This window comes from Dasypus novemcinctus, chromosome 25 (genome assembly GCF_030445035.2).
Source record: "Dasypus novemcinctus isolate mDasNov1 chromosome 25, mDasNov1.1.hap2, whole genome shotgun sequence".
Classification (NCBI taxonomy): Eukaryota; Metazoa; Chordata; class Mammalia; order Cingulata; family Dasypodidae; genus Dasypus; species Dasypus novemcinctus.
Window position 1 is genome coordinate 58186015 of NC_080697.1, and position 19280 is coordinate 58205294.

Below are 19280 nucleotides of genomic sequence, written 5' to 3' on the forward strand. Positions count from 1 at the left end.
ATGGGAAACACACAAAGTAGGACCCCATTAGGTTTTATGCTGAAAAACTTTCCCCGTGCATTCCATGGAGACAAATATGTCATAAAGCTCCAGTCACGAAAGCGTAGAATGTTTTGTGAATTAGAATGGCCAACTTTCAGCATGAGCTGGACCCAGAAGGACTCTTTAGACCTCTGGACCATCAATAAAGTCCAGGACATAGTAACCATAAAACCAGGGCACCCAGGCCAGTTCCTCTACATCAATGCCTGGCAAGATGTCATGAGTCAAAGTGTGCCCTGGTTAGGGAAGTGTACAACTAAAGAAGCCAGGATGTGCCTAATATAAAACACCAAGGAATGCTGTCCCAGGAACCAGGCCAAACAAGCACCATGCAAAGGGTCCCAAGAAAGTGAGCCACAAATCCAGTGCCAACCCACCTATTCTAGAAGGGCCAAATGAAAATGACCTTAGGCGATTGCTCCTACTGCAGCAGTGCTGAGGGATGAGGATGAGCCTATTTCCCCAAACAGCGCAACCCTGTTGTCATTCATGCACGGAAGTGCAATGCCCACACCGTCCCTGCACCTGCCTTTAGCACCATCTGCACCAGAGAATGCACCTACACTGTCCCTGCAGCTGTCTTTGTTATCATCCACACTAAGAAATGCATCCCAGCTGCTTCCACACTCGTTTTCCTCTGGCAATGCAGTGTCAACCATCAGTCAGGAAAGAGTCCCTGAAAAATGGCAATTCAGATCATGGGGAACCCCAGAGTCAGGGGTAGCAGGGAGAAGGGCAATCTTACAGTTACCTCTCTGTGAAGCCTGGACCCCAATTTATTATGATACAGATTGCCAGATTCAGGGGGAAACTGGACATTTGCGTATTAGACCTTTACTATAACTGACTTCTTTAACTGGAAAAGCCATACCCCACCATACTTGGAGAAGCCTCAGGCTATGACGGCCTTTTCCAATCCATCACACAAACCCACAAGCCCACCTGGGCTGATTGTAAACAACTCATTATGACTTTACTAAACTTTGAAGAAAGAATGCAAGTCACAGAGGGAGCTCTAACCTGTCCCAAGGAGCACTCACCTGAGGGAAACTTGGACAGTGACCAATATACCCACTCACAGTTCCCAGATGAAGACCCCCAGTGGGATCCCCAAAACACAACCAGGCTCAACTGACTAGAAATGTTCCATAGGGCTTTAGTTAAAGGATTCAAAGCTGGGAATCCAAAAAGCAGTAAAATGGCAAAACCACCCAAAGCCTACAGGCTCTTGATAAATGTCCAGCTCAATTCTATGAGAAACTGTGCAAGGTGTTCTGTGTATACATGCCTTTTAACCCAGAAGCTCCCGAGAGCCAAACAATGATCAATGTACCTTTCATTGCCCAATCACAGGCTGACATCTGAAGAAAGCCACAAAACTTCAATGGTTTCACTGGTATGAATATTTCTCAGCTCATGGAAATAACCACAAAGGTTTACATCAACCACGATGTAGAGACCAGGAGAGAAGAAAACCAGAAGATGAAGAAAAAAGCAGACCTTCTGGCAGCAGCAATAGTCAAAAGAAGCAATCCTGTCAAGGAAAGTAAACTGGGAAACCTCTTCACCAAGGAGGGGAAAGGCACACCCCTAGAGTGAAATCAGTGCACATACTGCAAGGAGGAGGGACACTGGAAATAGGAATGTCCCAGCCATCCACCTGACCCAGTCACTGCAATACAGGCAGCCAAAATATTAACTAGGAAAGCTAGCGGAGTGTCACAAACCAAACCTGGGTTTATAAAAATTCAGAAAAAAAAAAAAAAAAACCTGCAAATCAGCTCATTGGACTTGCAGGAATAGAGGACTCTGATAAATATTATTAGGGCAGACTGGGCTCCTAGTCTCTTGGTCCCATTGAGCCTATGGTTGGAGTCTAAATTGCGGGCCACACCATACATATGATGGTTGACACTGGGGCCCAATGTCTGTGATGATCAAGCCAGTCAGGACATTATAGAAAGGCAAGCCACTATCCTAGGGGCAACTGGCAAAATAACCAGTGGCCCTTCCTCCAAGCCAGGACTTGTAACATTGGGGGTAAGGAGGTCACTCATGAATTATTTTATCTCCCAGAGTGCCCAGTTCCCATCCTGGGTTGAGACCTACTGTCTAAACTGTAGTCTCAAATTACCTTTAATGCCATCGGGGAATCCACATTAACACTGGGATCACCGAACCCTCTGAAAATAGTGCTTACCCTTCCTCTGCAGGAGGCCAATCTACAGCTACACAGCTCCCTTTCAATGATGTGCATGAAGTATGAGCAGAGGGCAACCCAACGGGAATGGGACATGACATTCCTCCAATTATTATTGAAATAAAGCCCACAACAAGTCCAATGAGCATGACAATATCCAGCTCCACGTGAAGCACAAGAAAACATCCAGCTACATCTTCAGAGATTGCTGAATGAAGGCATATTAAAGCCATGGTAGTCTCCATGGAATACCCCACTCTTCCCAGGTAAAAAAGCTGGTGGGGATTACCACCCAGTTCAGGACTTGCGAGCAGTCAACTTGGCAGTAATAACTCCATTCTGCAGTTTCTAATCCATACACTCTCCTCAGCTTGATACTCTCATCTGCAATCTGCTTTTCATGCCTGAATCTTAAAGATGCCTTCTTCTGCATTTGGGTAGTGCCTCAGAGCCTACCGATTTGCTTTCAATGGGACGATCCGATCTTTGGCAAAAAGCAACAATTAACATGGACACAACTTCCTCAGGGATTTAAAAACTCACCCATTATTTTTGGACAAGCCCTGGCCAGTGATCCACAATCCTTTAACCAGAAAGCCATAACTGTTTTCTCCTCCAATTTTAGATGAACTCATCCTTCAACGTGTCACCTACCAAGATTGTGCTAATGGAACCCATGCCCTTTTAAAACATATACAGCAAAAGGGCTATTGAGTGTCCAAGAAAAAAGCCCAAATCTGCCTACCTTAGGTCAAATATTGAGGTTATAAAATAGCATAGAGGTGCTGTGAATTGGGACTTGAAAGAAAGAATTCCATCTGTAGCCTCCTTGAGCCCAACACCTGCCAGAAGTTGTAAGAATTCCTCAGTGCAGCTGGATTCTGCTGTAATTGGAAGCCCAGTTTTGGGGTCCTCATGAGCCCTTTATATAAAGCCACACAGTGGGGAGATCATGAGCCCCTGCTCTGGGAAAACCCACAAAAAAATGCTTTCACCACTCTCAAACATGCTCTAATGGAAGCACTGAGCCTCAGGCTTCCAGAGCTGAGGAAACCATTCTACCCCTATGTTCATAATCACCAAAGCATCACAATAGAAGTACTCACTCAATACCTCAGTTCCTGGCAAAGACCCCTAGTTTCATTCTCCAAACAATTAGACACTGTAGCCCAGGGATGGCCCTCATGCCTGCAAGCTGTAGTAGCTGCAGCAATGCTAACACTAGAAGCCATAAAATTATCTTTTGGGCAGCCTATAATTGTTTGGGTTCCACGTGCAGTAATCACAATCTTAGAAGCCAAAAGAACACACTGGCTTACTAATAGACATCTGGTTAAATACCAAACGTTATTACGTGAAAATCCATCTGTCCAACTGGATCTTGTAAAAACCCTAAAACCTGCCACCCTGCTGGAGCTGGGAATTCCAACACATAACTGCCTGGAAACATTGCAAGATGTATATTCTAGCCAGCCAGACCACCAAGACCAGCCACTGATAAATCCTGACATGGAATTCTTCATGGACAGGCGTAGCTTTATACAGGGCAGCAATCAGTGCCTGGGATATGCTGAAGTAACACCCAAGACCACAGTAGAGGCCCAGCGCCTCCTGCATAACACATCAGCACAAAAAGCCAAACACAGTGCCTTGACCTGAGCCCTACAAGTTGTGGCTGGGGCCAAGGTTAACATCTATTCCAAATATGCCTTCCTCATAAGGAGAGACATATAGACCAATGGAATCGAATTGAAAGCTCTGATATAGAACCTCACATATACAACCACATAATATTCGATAAAGCCACCAAACCCTCTCAACTGGGAGAGAGTGGCCTATTCAACAAATGGTGTCTGGAGAACTGGATAGCCATATGTAGAAGAATGAAAGAGGATTACCATCTCACACCTTATACAAAGATTAACTCAAGATGGATCAAAGACCTAAATATAAGAGCCAAGACCATAAAAACCTTAGAAAGCAGTGTAGGGAAACATCTACAGGACCTTGTAATAGGTAATGGATTTATGAATATCTCACCAAAAGCACGAGCAGCAAAAGAACTAATAGATAAATGGGACTTCCTCAAAATTAAGGCCTTCTGCACCTCAAAGGAGTTTGTCAAGAAAGTAAAAAGGGAGCCCACACAGTGGGAGAAAATATTTGGCAATCATATATCTGATAAGAAACTTATAACTTGCATATATAAAGAACTCCTATATCTTGAAAATAAAAAGATAAACAACCCATTTAAAAAATGGGAAAAAGACTTAAACAGACACTTCTCCGAAGAAGAAATACAAATGGCAAGAAAGCACATGAAAAAATGTTCCAAATCTCTAGCTATCAGGGAAATGCAAATCAAAACCACAATGAGATACCATCTTACACCCATAAGATTGGCAGCTATGAAAAAAACAGAAGAATACAAGTGCTGGAGAGGATGTGAAGGAAGGGGAACACTCATCCACTGCTGGTGGGAATGCAGAAGGATCCAACCATTCTGGAGAACAGTATGGCGGTTTCTCAAAAAACTAGCCATAGATTTGCCATATGACCCAGCAATACCACTGCTGGGAATATACCCAGCAGAACTGAAAACAAGAACACAAACCAATATATGTACACCAATGTTCATAGCAGCATTGTTCACTATTGCCAAAAGTTGGAATCAACCCAAATGCCCATCAACAGACGAGTGGATCAATAAAATGTGGTATATACACACAATGGAATACTACTCGGCTGTAAGAACAAACACACTACAAACACATGTGATAACATGGATGAATCTTGAGAACCTTATGTTGAGTGAAGCAACCCAGACATTGAAGGACAAATACTACATGACCTCAATGATATGAAATAAACAAGCTGCCCTAGATAGCAAGAGACTGAACGATAGGCTTGCAGGAAATCGGAGGGTGGAGGAAGGATATGAGCCGATGTCTGCAGGGGTGGAATTTAAGACGAGATGGTGGTAAGTATGAACACAAAGAAGAGATAAAAGGGGGGCAAGGGGTTGCCTTTGCTTGGGGCTTTGCGGGTTTGAGGGTGGCTGGGGAGGGACGGGTGGGTAACGTTGCCCAAAAGTGGGGGGAGGGAGGGGTAGCATACGAACCAGGAGAGGGTCAGGTGTTGGTGGAGAGTAAAATGCCGAGAAAATCATATCAAAATATAATAAAGAGGGTTACCTGTTTAGAATGCTCGGAGGGGAGGGTCTGATGCAGGACGGGCTCCTGGGGAATGTCTAAATGCTCATTCTGCCAGAGTGGGTGACACCATGGGGTAGAAACCCAAGTAGTGAGAGTGGGGGTGGACCCACATCCTGGGGAGGACTAATGCCATCCAATAGAGGGAACTGTATCCCTCGAGAGAAAGGGTGGCTCCCAGGGCATTGGGGCAGTTGAGCAAGTTAGGCCCTGAACACTATTCCATCTATCTCTGGAAGTGGCTCCTCAGGAAACGGAGGTTGGCTATCACTGAGGGCACCAAGGTGGAAGGGAAAATGGACGTTAAATGTGTGGAACCAAAGTAAATGGGGGGTAAGAGAGGAGTTTCTTGAGAGTACACAAGGATGGATATAAAACATGTAATATTACACCATAACATATAGGAGATGACAGACTGATAATGTAAACCATAATGTAAAACATAGGATAACTAAAAATGTAAAGAACTGTGTATCCTAAAGTATGCACCATAATGTAAACACAGATGTCACCTTGTTAGAAAGCTAATGTCTCAGACTCTGTACATCACTTTAAGTAAATATGATATGAATAGGGCGTAAGAGTATCACTGTGGAAGGGAAAAGGTTTTCTGGTGGATGTGTGGGAGTGCTGTATATTATATATATACATTGCTGTGGTCTAGGACTCCTGTGAAGAAAAGCTGAATAATTGGGGGGGGGGGGGGGGGGGGAAAAAAAAAAAAAGAAAAAATAGGATGTGGAATTTTTTCAAGTCAACATTCTTTATCTAAGTTCTTTATCTAACTTTATCCAAGTTCTTTATCTATCCTTTAAACTCATCGCTATATGCCATTCCCTAGTAAGGGACCATGACATTATATTGGGCTTCAAATTTCGGGGAGTTCTGGATCACAGAGTGTTTCAATAATGGCAATGGAGGGATACTGGTATGGGATACCAATGACAGGTGATATATGACTGACAGGGAGCTGTACAGAACATATGTCCAGGGTGCATGGTAATGTTTGGATATACTCATAGTGGCAACAATTAAAAACCACAGTAGGGGGGGGTACTGGGTTCCTGGCCAGTGGTGCTCTGTTGTGGTCCCTAGGGGAGCAGCGACAGTCTCCCAGGTACAGTGGTGGGGACCGGGAGGGAGTGAGGGTTCAACAGTGAGCCCCAGATGCTAATGACTATGCTTGTGAGCTGATAAACCCAAAATAAGAACAAGGCCTAGAGCAACTTTGTGCCTGGGAATTTCCTTCTGTCAGCCTTCATGTTACTCAAATGTGGCCAGTCTCGAAGCCAAACTCAGCATGTAAATGCAATGCCTTCCCCCCAGCGCGGGACATGACACCCGGGGATGAGCCTCCCTGGCAACGAGGGACCACTATCAACTACCAACTGATGATGCAACTGGAAAATGACCTTATACGGAAGGTTCAATGCGGATCAGCAGAATATCCATGTCTACATAAAATACCATGACTTTAAAATGCTGTTTGACCTAAAGTAAGGGGGAAATGGAAAGGAGAAATGAGTTTATATGGCTACGAGTTTCTAAAAAAGAGTCTGGAGGCTGGCAGAAGGTTTGCCCTCATGCACAACTGAGCAGAGTCAGAGAGACAGATAAAGCAGATACAACCCCCAGATATTGGTTCCTTTGAGGGCTAAAGAGACCCATGGGAGTTATGGTCATGGCCGATGGGGTTAACTACCAGGGCAGATGGCCCCTCTTTGGAAATGGTGTTTATGTGTGATGAATCTGGACTCAGATGGGATCTCCCTTCATAAGACTTTCATGCTAATGTGCTGGAGGTGCAGTTAATGTTGGGGTTTAAGATATATTTAGGGGATTTGAATCTCTGGACTGACAATGTGATAGCCAGGTCCTGAGCCTCAACAGACTCCAGCACCTACAATCTGATCTATTGGACTTACCACACTCAGCTAAGATGGAGTTGAAGAAGGACAACCACCACACCATGGAGCCTAGAGTGATTACAACTGAAAATGGGAGGATTGCATCCAGCATCCAGGTGGAATCTGACCCTCCTCTTGACATAGAGGTGCAATGGACACAACCAATCCAATGTCCACATAGAAGAGGTGGCATTGGATTGGGAAAAGTGGACATAATGGACAAAGGGTATGGGGAAAGGCAGGAAGAGATGAGAGGTGGAGGCGTCTTCGGGACATGGAGCTGCCCTGGATGGTGCTTCAGAGGTAATCACTGGACATTGTAAATCCTCACAGGGCCCACTTGATGGAATAGAGGAGAGTATGGGCCATGATATGAACCAATGTATATGAGGTGCAGAGGTGCCCAAAGATGTACTTACCAAATCCAATGGATGTGTCATGATGATGGGAACGAGTGTTGTTGGGGGGGGGAGAGGGGGGGTGGGGGGGGTTGAATGGGACCTCACATATATATTTTTAATGTAACATTATTACAAAGTCAATAAAAAATAAAAAAATTAAAAAAAAAAAAAACAAAAAACAAATATGCCTTCCTTACCCTGCACACACATGGAGCCTTATACAAACAAAAAGACTCATTAACTCAGGAGGAAAGAGCATTAAGGATGGCACACAGATTCTGGAAGTACTAGAAGCAGTTTGGACGCCTATCAAAGTAGCCGTAATCCACAGCAAGGGACACCAGACAAGCCACGGCCCCATCGCCCAAGGAAATAGGAGGGCAGACACTGCAGCAAAAAGAGTGGCAAGGGAAGGATCCCTATCTGGAAACCTGGCTGCTGCTCTCATTCCTCAACTTTTTAATGATCAGAACCCCAGTATACCCTGCCTGCTCTCATCCCACAGGCTCTGAATCACCAGGAACCACAATATACTCAAACTGAGAGAGAGTGGATATTCTCACACAGCATGACACAAAGAGCAAACAGGCAGTGGACACTGCCCGATCACAGAATAGTTGTCCTATAACTATTAGCTGCAACTGTAGTTCAAGACTACCATAAGAACACACGCTTGGGAAAAACCCATCTTAAAGAAGTGTCAGAAAGGTTCTTCTACATCCCAAGTCTACTCACTCTAACCCATGCTGCATGCCAGTGGTGCATGACATGTGAAAAAAATAACCCTTGCCAGGGACCCACGGGAGTTCCAGGAATCCAAAGAATCAGCAGTATGTCTCTCAAAGTTCTAGTAGTTGATTTCACTGAAATGTCACAATCTGGAAGCTATTAATATCCCCTAGTCCTCATATGCACCTTTTCTGACTGGGTGGAAGCCTTCCCCACTCGACCACAAAAAGCTGAAGAAGCAGTCAAAGCTCTCCTCAGGGAAATCATTCCTCAGTATGGGCTACCCCTCTCAATTAGCTCTGACAATGTACCCAACTTCATCTCCAAAATCACTCTAAAGATGGCCAAAGCACTGTGCATCTGATGGGAACTGCACACTGCTGACTGTCCTCTAGGCTCAAGGAAAGTAGAGCAAATGAACCATCCAATAAAAACTTATATTGCCAAGATTTGCCAAGAAATAGCTAACATGGGTGCAAGTACTCCTGAGTGCTCTCCTCCAACTTCGGTCCAGCCAAAGCTGAAACCTAAGCCTAATCCTTTATGAAATTCTTTTTGGGAGCCCCCTTAGTCTGAAATATAGAGAGAGGTCTCAGAGAAAGAGGAAACTTATCAATAGCTCAGCAAATGATCAGCTTAGGAAAACCTTACAAAACTTACATAGCTGGGTCCAAGAAAGAGCCCCCATTAGCTTAGGAAGCTCCATACACCCATACAAGCTGGGAGATGCAGTCTGGGTCAAAGACTGAAAATCAGCACCACTAACCCCTCAATGGCCAGGACCCTATCTTGTCAGTGTAGTTAAAGTAGCTGAAATCACCCCGTGGATACACCATAGCTGGATCAAGCAGGCTGACCCAGAATCCACACCTGAATTCCAGATACACACAACTCAACCAAACTCATCTTGCTAAAAAACAAGACACCAAGACCTGCCCCAGTCACACTCTGGAAGCTGACTGGTTCATGCACAGCTGTAGGTTGAGGACAGAATACCGAGTTCTGCTCCAATCACATCCCAGAAGTTGATTGGTTTACACACAGCTGAAGAATAGGAACCTGATTTAATCCCAGTTACAATGCCCCTTTGGTTATTATCCCTACTCCCAGCCCTGACCCTCTCCTGGTCCCAGGTCAGTGCCACAGCATGTAAACAATGTATCCAAGAAGTGCAAATGGGGCCCCTGTCAATATCACATTAATATATTGTAGCCATTACACCTGTGAGGGCCATATAACCACCTGCCAGTTGAATCTCCTCTACTGTCTGTAATGTATCCAGCCAAATAACCAGCTATGAAATCAAATGCCCAACAGTCTCCTGTAAATGGGAAATATGAGTGTTTAATCAAAACGGGGAGCTACTTAACTCCACTCCAGTCACTAGCTGGAACCAACGAGTGTCTCTCATATTGGACACATGTCAAGGTATAGACTCCAGGATATCATGGAACACCAAGTGCAGAGGGCTCAGCTGGGAGCAGAAATATACCCATAACAATAAGTACTTGTGCACTCCAGACATGAAAAGTGCAGCCCAAGGGTGGGGGGGTTCTGGTGCAAATATATAGGTGCATACTACTATCCCTACTGGTCCTGTGTCAACTGGGCCACATGGACACAGACACAACTAAACAAACTTCCACCTTCACCAAAGGTATGGCCCTGGTTAACTGTCCCTGTAACCCCGTAAACCTCACCACCCTTAAACCTGAATCCTGGCAGACTCAGGGAGTCCAAATGGGCCTCTGCGTTGATGGTAGTAAAATTAACCCAGTAGCCTATATCTGGGTTGGGTATCAGGAATACCCACTCACAATAAAGCCCACTCTGTGTTCCACTCCTTCTATGAAGCAAAGGAAAAGCCCTTTTCCATTAAACAAGGAACAAGAAATGTCTTCATAAATCTAGCTGAAGTAATAGGGGCAGCTTTAATGTCTCCTCATGCTATCTATGTGGAGGGAAAAATATGGGAGATCAATTGCCCTGGGAAACAGGAGAATATAAATACAGCCAACCATTTAATGAAACTGGCCTCCCAGTTATCTCCCAAGATAGTATGTGGCCCTTACAAACTTCTGTCACAGGAAAATATTGTGCTTCAAGAGCCTGCCTAAACTCCTCTATATCTGTTGGAAACCTAACATGTACAGGGGCAAAATTTCAAAATTATGGCACCAATTAAACAGATCCATGGGAAACATGGAATGAATCTGACATCATTCTCATAAACTGCATTTTCCCAAAAATAATCAGTGTTGAACTCCACTGTGTAGGCCCCTTTACTGCCCCAAATTGTACTGGATGTGGAAAGATTGCCTCCTGAGAACTTCCCCAAAACTGGTCTGGTACTTATATGCTTGGTACAATAAAACTGTCCTTCTTCCTCATTCCCTTAGCAGAAGGGAACGAGCTAAGCCAGCCAGTATATCAAAATATAAAAGAGAAAAGGACTATCATTACCTGAGGAGGTGAAGAATGGCCCCTGAGAATTTGGGCAAGAACTTGGGCAGATGATGTCTTGTGGGGTTATTGAACCCCTCTCTATATGCTAAAGTGAATCATCCACTTACAATCCATGGTAGAAATAGTATTTAATGAAACAGCCCCTGCTCTAAACTTACTAGCCCAACAGCAAACTAAATTCAGAAATGCTGTCTATCAAAACTGACTCACCCTAGACTATCTCCTGGCAGAATTTTCCACAAGGAAAATTCAATCTCTCTTACTGCTTCCTTGAAGTAGACAGCACTGGAAAGGTTATTGATGAAATTACAAGCAAAATGGTAAAAACTGCTCATGTTCTAGTGCAGACCTGGAATGGTTGGAATTTAAGTAATCCCTTTGGAAGCTGGCAGACAATAGCAAACAATTTCAAACTTCTACTGTGAATAATTGCGTTCCTCATCGGAGGATGCACCTCCTCCCCTTCATCATAAACAGAATACACACCCTAATAAACGGCATAGTAAAAACGCAGACAGCTGCCCATTTCATGGCTCTGTATAATACCAATCACTCCAGAGAGACCCTGGTAATAGTGATGCTGAAGCTTAATAACCTTAAGCAGGCATCAAAGGCGGGAAGTAATACAGCCTGTGCATAAATTCAAACTTATTCTAATATCCAAGTATGCTGTGAAAACCATTTGAGAATTATAAACTATACGATTTAGATACTCAGGGAGGAGGCAAACCAAACCAAAGTGTTAAGCTTACCTGGAATGTGGGGGTATCATGTTAAAAAGCTTACCTGGAATGTGGGGGGTTCATTTTAAAAGCTTACCTGGAATGTGGGGGATAAGTGTTAATTCACGCTTACCTGGAGGAAATTATCTAATACTCAGGTAAAACACTTGAGGAAACTAATAAAAAGTCCTTTTCATATAAGCACCATTTGACTCCTCACTCTTACATCCTCTGTATAAAGGGACCCAAAAATTCTATTGGGAGTTAGTTTTTATCAGGACAAGTGTCTGCTGGGTCTGGTCAGTCAAAATAAATCTTCCTTCTCAGAATACTCACATCCTGGACTTCATTACTGAATACACCCAAGTTCTCTCTGCTACAACACAATGACTTTATCAAATGATTGATATTTAATTGGTCTACCTGCAAATAGACATAAAAAGTAGGGATCCCATTGCTCCTAAGAGATCCATTGGTTAGTATAGCCCGTTCAGGGACCCTCATCTACAGAAGCCTCACAGACATGCAGATCCTCATTATCCTCAATGTAAATGGTTTAATCTTCCCAGTTAAAATACAGAGATTACCAGAATGGATAAAGAAATGTGACCCAACTTTATACACTTTATAAGGGACTAACCACATCATGAAAGACACAAGAAGATTGCAAGAGAGAGAATGGATCCAAAAAAAAAAAAAAAAACACACATACACAAAAACCCCTGCAAATAGTAACTAAAAGAGTGTTGTGTAGTTATACTAAAATTAAATCAAATAGACCTAAAGTAAAAATAATTATTATGTGAGACAAAGATCAGTACATACGGATGGAAGTGACATGACACCATAATTACGAATATATATGCACCTAATGGCAGAACTCCAAAACATATGAAGCAAATTTGACAGATTTGAAGGGAGAAATAAATTGCTCTACATTAATAGGAGTAGACTCCAATATACCACTTTTGATAATGGATAGAATATTTAGCCAGGAGATCAATAAAGAAATAGAAAAGTTCAAAGATATGTTGAATCAACTGGAACTAAAAGACATCTATAGAACACTTCACCCAAAAGCAGCAGAATAGATCCTCTTCTTTAGAAAGTCTATATCCAGATTAGAATATGTTTGGTCACAAAACAAGCCCCAATAAAATTAAATATACAGAATCATACCATACACCATAGATCTTCTCTGTCCACAATGTAATGAAGCAAAAAAAATCAAGAGTTTGTTATTCAACCTCTACACATTTGTGAATTTACTTTTTCCAGTCTATTATTGATTTCCAGCTTTATTCCATTATGACCTGAGAAGGTACTTTGTATACTTGCAATCTTTTTATATTCATTGAGAGCTACGTTGTGCCCTAACATGTGGTCTACCCTAGAGAAAGAGCCATGGAACCCTGAGAAAAAATGTATAACCTGCTGAGTTTGTATGCAGTGTTCTCTAATTTCTGCTAGGTCTAAGTCATTTATCATATTGTTCAAGTTCTCTGTTTCCTCATTGATCTTTTGTCTAGTTGTTCTATCTAATGATGTGAGTGGGGTGTTGGCTACTCCAGTGATTATTTTAGAGAAGTCTGCTTCTCCCTTCAGTTTTGCCAGAGTTTGTCTCATGTACTCTGGGGCACCCTTGTTAGATGCATAGATATTTAGGACTGCTATATCTTCCTTGTGTGTTGTACTTTTATTAATATATAATGTCCTTCTGTATCTAACTTTTTTTAAATTTAAAGTCAGTTTTGTCCAATATTAGTGTTTCTACCCCTGCTCTTTTATTGTTACAATTTGCATGGAGTATCTACTTTCAACCTTTCACTTTAAGCCAGTTTGTTTCCCTGGGTGTAAGGTGAGGTTCTTGTAAGCAGCATATGGATGGCTCATTTTTTTTTAAATACTTTCTCTCAGCCTGTATCTTTTGATTGAGGAGTTTAACCCATTGATAGATACTCAATGAAATTACTGTAAATGCATTATTTACTTCCACCTTTTTATTCTTTTGTTTTCTTATGTTGTATTATATGTTTGTCTTTTTACTCTTTTGTTTATTCTTTCTCTATTGTTTCTTCTATTCTCTTCTCCAGGTCTCTCTTGCCTTTTTATTTCCAGTTCTAAGGCTACCTCTAATATTTCTGGCAAAGTTTGATTCATTTTTGCAAACTCTCTGAGTTTCTGTTTGCTTGTAAATATTTTATGTTCACATTCATACATGAAGGAAAATTTTGCTGAATAAAGAATTCTCTGCTGGCTGTTTTTCTCTTTCAGTATCTTAGCATTATCTCACTGTCTTCTCATCTCTACAGTTTGTGAAGTGAAAGCTGCACTAAATCTCACTGGACATCCATTGTACATGATGGTTTGCTTCTCCCTTGCTATTCTGAGAATTTTGACAGTTCACTTTCTGAGTAGTATGTGTCTTGGAATACATCTATTTGTATTTATTCTGATTGGGGTATGGTGCACTTCTTGGACATGTAAGTTCATTTCTTTCATGAGACTTGGGAAATTTTCACCTACTATTTCCTCAAATTCTCTTTCTGCCCCCTTTCCTTCTCTTCTAATAATGGAAATCCCATGTCGTGTATGCTTTTTTTTTTTTTCAAGTATGTTTTTGAGTTTCATGTTGTCATTCAACTCTCTGAGCCCTGTTCAATTTTTTCCATTCTTTTCTCTCTTTGTTCTTTTCTTTCTTTTTAGCTATTCTGTATTTGGTAACTCTGAGTCGCTGCTCAATTTTTTCCCCATTTCTTTCTTTTTTCTTTTCTTTCTTAAATTTTAGCTGTTCTGTATTTGGTATTATTTGTTCCTTCACCTATCATTTTGAGTCAGCTGCTCTATGCCTCAAATGTGTTTTTATTCTCACCTATAGTGTCTTTCATTCCCATGAGCTCCGTTACTTTTCTGTTCATGATTTCAAATTATTTTGTTCTTTCAATGTCTTATTCTACCATTCATTTCTTTAATCATATTGTCTTTCAACTCATTAATTTGATTTTGGACATTTGTGTTCATCTTGCCATTAGTTCTCTCAAATCCTGTGTCTCCTCTGGGTCTATGATATATTTCTTTACTTGGGCCATGACTTCTATTTTCTTAATATGATTCCTAGTTGTTTGTTGATGTCTAGACATCTCATTAGGATGTATTAATAGTTTACTCAGATGCTCCATTGCTTTCACTTTGTAGGGATTTAGTAGTGGGTGTCCCTACTGCTCTGTGATTCTTGGTTTGACCTGTTTGTCAGAATTGTCTCCACTAATTTCTCAAAACTAGACTCATGGCCAAGTAATTGATTTCAAACCAGCCTTGGGAAGGGAAGTTATAGGCAGGGGAAAAGACCTGTGACTTATTTTTAGTTTTCTCACATGTGCTTCTTTGTCTACCATCAAGTGGTACTATTTGGCAGCTCTTAGTTCAATGCCTGGTCTGAGGGTATTTGTTGGAACACAGACAGGATCAATGTGGTAGAGGTTCCTGCCTGGATGCTTAGAGCCTTGTGATTCCATCTTTCTCAGTGACAGTTCTCCAGTCTTCTCTGGCACCCCTTACATTTTCCGGGGTTGGAAATATTTCCACTGAGGATTGATTCCTCAACACTCAATCCCTGTTAGTGGAGGAGGGGATTGGGAGGGTTGTATATCTTTAGCCCCTTGCCAGCTCTAATGCAAAAAGTGGTGGAACTCCACCTGGCCTGGAATGGTTCCTGGGACACAGCAGACCAAATTTTTTGGTCAGAAGCTGAATCAGGCTTAGGCTGTGTCCCTCTCTCTCCTCTTACCTGGGGTGGTGGATTCCTGGAGCCCTCTCTGTCTGTAGGCAACTTGGATAACAAACTTTAAAATAAAACCCATATGTATACGCACACACACACAAACTAGTATTGAAAATGAAACAGAGGAAAGGAAATTTTCTGTTTATATATCAGAAAGTGGTCAATACCAACTGTCTTCATGAAAGTTAAAAATTGCATATCAAAAAAAAAAAGGCAGAGGGATGTGTATGTGGCTCAAGTGATGGAGCTTTTGCCTACGATGTTGAGGACTTGGGTTCAATCCCTGGGGACTCCTGGTGAAAGAGAAGAAGAGAAAGTATGCCTGTGTTGTGAGCCAATGCCTGCAAAAGTGGTTCGCACAGCAATATGATGACACATCAATAGAGTAACAAGGGGAGAGTCAAGATGACACACAGCAGAAACCATGAACTGAGGTGGTGCAATTGACAAGGAACCTCTCTCCCCATCAGAGATCTCCAAGATCAAATCCTGATGAATCCTAAAAGAGAGAAAATGAGGAGAGAAGACATCACAGACAGCAAAAACTGCAGGGCAGGAGGAGTGATGTAAAAATCAATAAATCTTAAAAAAAAACAAAAGAAAGAAAAAGACAGAGATCCCCAAAGTGGACAAAGGATTAGGTAATGCACAAGAGACTGTTGTGAAATCATAGGCTTCAGCCTGATCTCCCTCCCTTTGTTCTCTAACCCTATTGGTGAAGACAATTCAGACAGTTCCAGGAAAAAAACTGGTATGATTGGACAAAATTATGGCTATACCTTGTGGAAATCCATCAGTTATTTTGGGACTTTTTCTCACTTCAGATCTTGCTCAAGAAGTAGCCTTTGAAAGCCTCCTTGGACAGACATCTTCACATGGCCACAGCACAGCGTCCAGTGTCCTACTTGCTGTGAGACCTCAAGCCAGTCACGTCAGCTCTTGACTTTAGCCTCCATCTCTGCACAATGGGGTGACCTCTGCCTCAGTGTTCTGACAGATTAAGTGAATTAAGAAGTGTGACCATGCTTTGCAGCACCTCTGGGTATTGCATAAGGAATTTGGTGCAGATGTCCTGGAGTGGCACAACTGCATGTGCATGGAGCTGAGGAGATCCTGGGAATTCCTTAGGGCCCACTTGGTCTGCCCAGGACTGATAATGGGCCTTTATAATTTTTCCAAGTTGCTCATTAATCTCACATCAGATTTCAAGGAATGGATTTAAGCAGATTTTAAGCCTTTCTACCTGAGGAAAGTGAAGTCTAGAAGCCTGGTCATGATGAAGGAAAAAGAAAAAAAATGCAGAATAGACATAAGAACTCAAAAAGGCAAATATTGTGAGACTATTTTAATAGGGACAAATGACCTCCATATCAGCAGAAAATAATATGTAATTAAAATGAATATATTACTTGTGCAGGAAAAAGTTGAATTAAGAGGCAATTGGGGAAGTGAATGTGGCTTATGCAATTAGGCACCCATCTACCATATAAGACATCCAGGTTTTGATTCCCAGGGCCTCCTGGTGAAGGCAAGCTAGTCCAGGCAGAGAGATGATCCATGTGGAGTGCTGGCACAGCAAGATGAAACAACAAAGAGAGACACAGAGTAGAGACAATAAGAGTAGCAGACCAGGAAGCTGAGGTGGCACAAGACACTGACAACTCCAAGTCCTGAAAATGCCCCAATATCACACATTTTCCCTCTCTATGCCTTCAGCAACTCCCGTGGCCCCTGTCTCCACATCAATGATAAAATGTCTTTCATTACTGGAGTCACAAGGTTTCCATAGTAGAATACCAGTAAGTCCATTCTAATCCATACTTTATTCCTCCATCCTTATGACCCTGTGATGATGATGCCATAACCCAGCCAAGTTGACTCGTGAAATGAACCCTCTGCTGTCCAGGTCTGATGCAGTAGCTGGGCCACTTCACCAGCAGAGCAAGAGGTCCAGTTCTCTGCATCTCTCCTCCCCTGTACTTGATATTGTTAGTCTTTCAAGTTTAGCCATTGTAATGCATCTCACTTTGGTTTTAACATTTCATGTTTCCTAATAAAGAGGGAAGCATATTTATTATGTATCAGGATATATTTTATATTAATATTTATATTAATATATCCTTTCGTGAATGTCCAAATGTTTTGCCTTTTTCTAAATTAAAACTCTAATTTGACTACATTATGTAATGTATATTCTAGGTACAAATCCTTTGTCTGATACCTGTACTAAGAATATTTTCTCACATTCCATGCCTTGCCTTTTATTTTCAGGGGCTTAGATTTTAAATTTTGATGAAGTTCATGATTTTTTTTTCTTTTCATATTATTTTTTTATGTATCCCTCCTAAGAAATATTTGCCTCCATCCTTATGACCCTGTGATGGCGTTGCCCACTTGATCTCTAATTTGAGAGGGGGCTTAGATTCCACATGGCTGATGATCAGAATTCTCCTGTTTATAGCTGTAGGCTCTCTCATTTCACTGGTGTGGTGGTTGATCATCTTCACCTACCTGTTAGCTGACCTGGGTAAGTCCAACAAACCAGAGAGTAGGTGTTGCAACTCTGCTGAGGCTCAGGGTCCAGCTGGCACATAGACAATCCAAAGATTCAAGTCCCCTGAGCATACACCAAACCCAGCTCCAACTACAGGTTCAGTAAGAGTGACAGAAGAGGCAAGCATAGAGAGGTCACATCTGAGTCCCACTCCATCACACTCAGGAGAACAAATACCAAAGTAGGACCCACTGGCAAGGTCCTAAACTCCCAAGCCATCTGTCATGCCTGTAGGACCTGGGTGTCTCTGTATCCCTCAGGTACCACCACATGGGGTTGTATCTTCTTAGACTGTGTCTGAGACCCCTGCTGAGATGTGCATAAGTGCAACCCCCTCTGATGATATCCTGACTCATTTTGAAGTCTCTTAGCCTTATAAACTCATTTGTATTTACCATTTTCCCCTTTAATTCAAGGTATTTTCCTAGTTGCATCACCAGCTGGTACTTGGTAATAATCCCTCGGCACCTGGGAAGCTCATCCCCAGGAGTCATGCCCCACACTGCAGGGAAGGTAATGCATTTACATGCTGAGTTTAGGTTCAAGATTGGCTGCATTTGAGGAACATGGAAGCTCTCCAGAGTTTACTCTTAGGCACCCTGCTGCTCTAGCCATAGTTCAATAATAGAGCACACAGGCTTATAAGCATAGTCATCAGTATCAAGAGCCCATCATTGGACCTTCTTTCTTCACTGGTCTTTACCCTTGTACTTGGGGGATTGTTGTGCTCGACTGGGGAGTGTGACAAGAGTTTCTCGGAATGGAAACTCAGCACTCTCTCAGTTGTCATGTGAAACCCTACCCCCTATGCTAAAACCAGATGAACATCGACCATATTTATATACCCTAAATGCACGCCCTTAGAACTCCCTCCCACATCATTGACACCCCACATCAGTGCTCCACCTCTGCCATAGTTGAACACTTCTGTGATCCAAAACTTCAACATTGAAGTCTAATATATTCCCTCATTCAATTAATAGGAAAATGAAATGGTAATGGTAGGTTCAAGGATTAGAAATAGAATATATAATTCAGAAAAAAATAAAGTATAAAATAAATTGGGATACGAAAAAAATGAAAAATATAAGAAACCTTTTTTTGATATTTTGGCTTATCATCACTGTAATAGGTTTGTACTATGGCAAAGCCATTTCTTCCATTTCTTCCTCAGTGTCTACATCTATTTTTTTTCATTATGTCATCAAAAAAGTTTACGGTCACAATAATGTCACATATACAATATAGAGAACTCCCTTACACTCA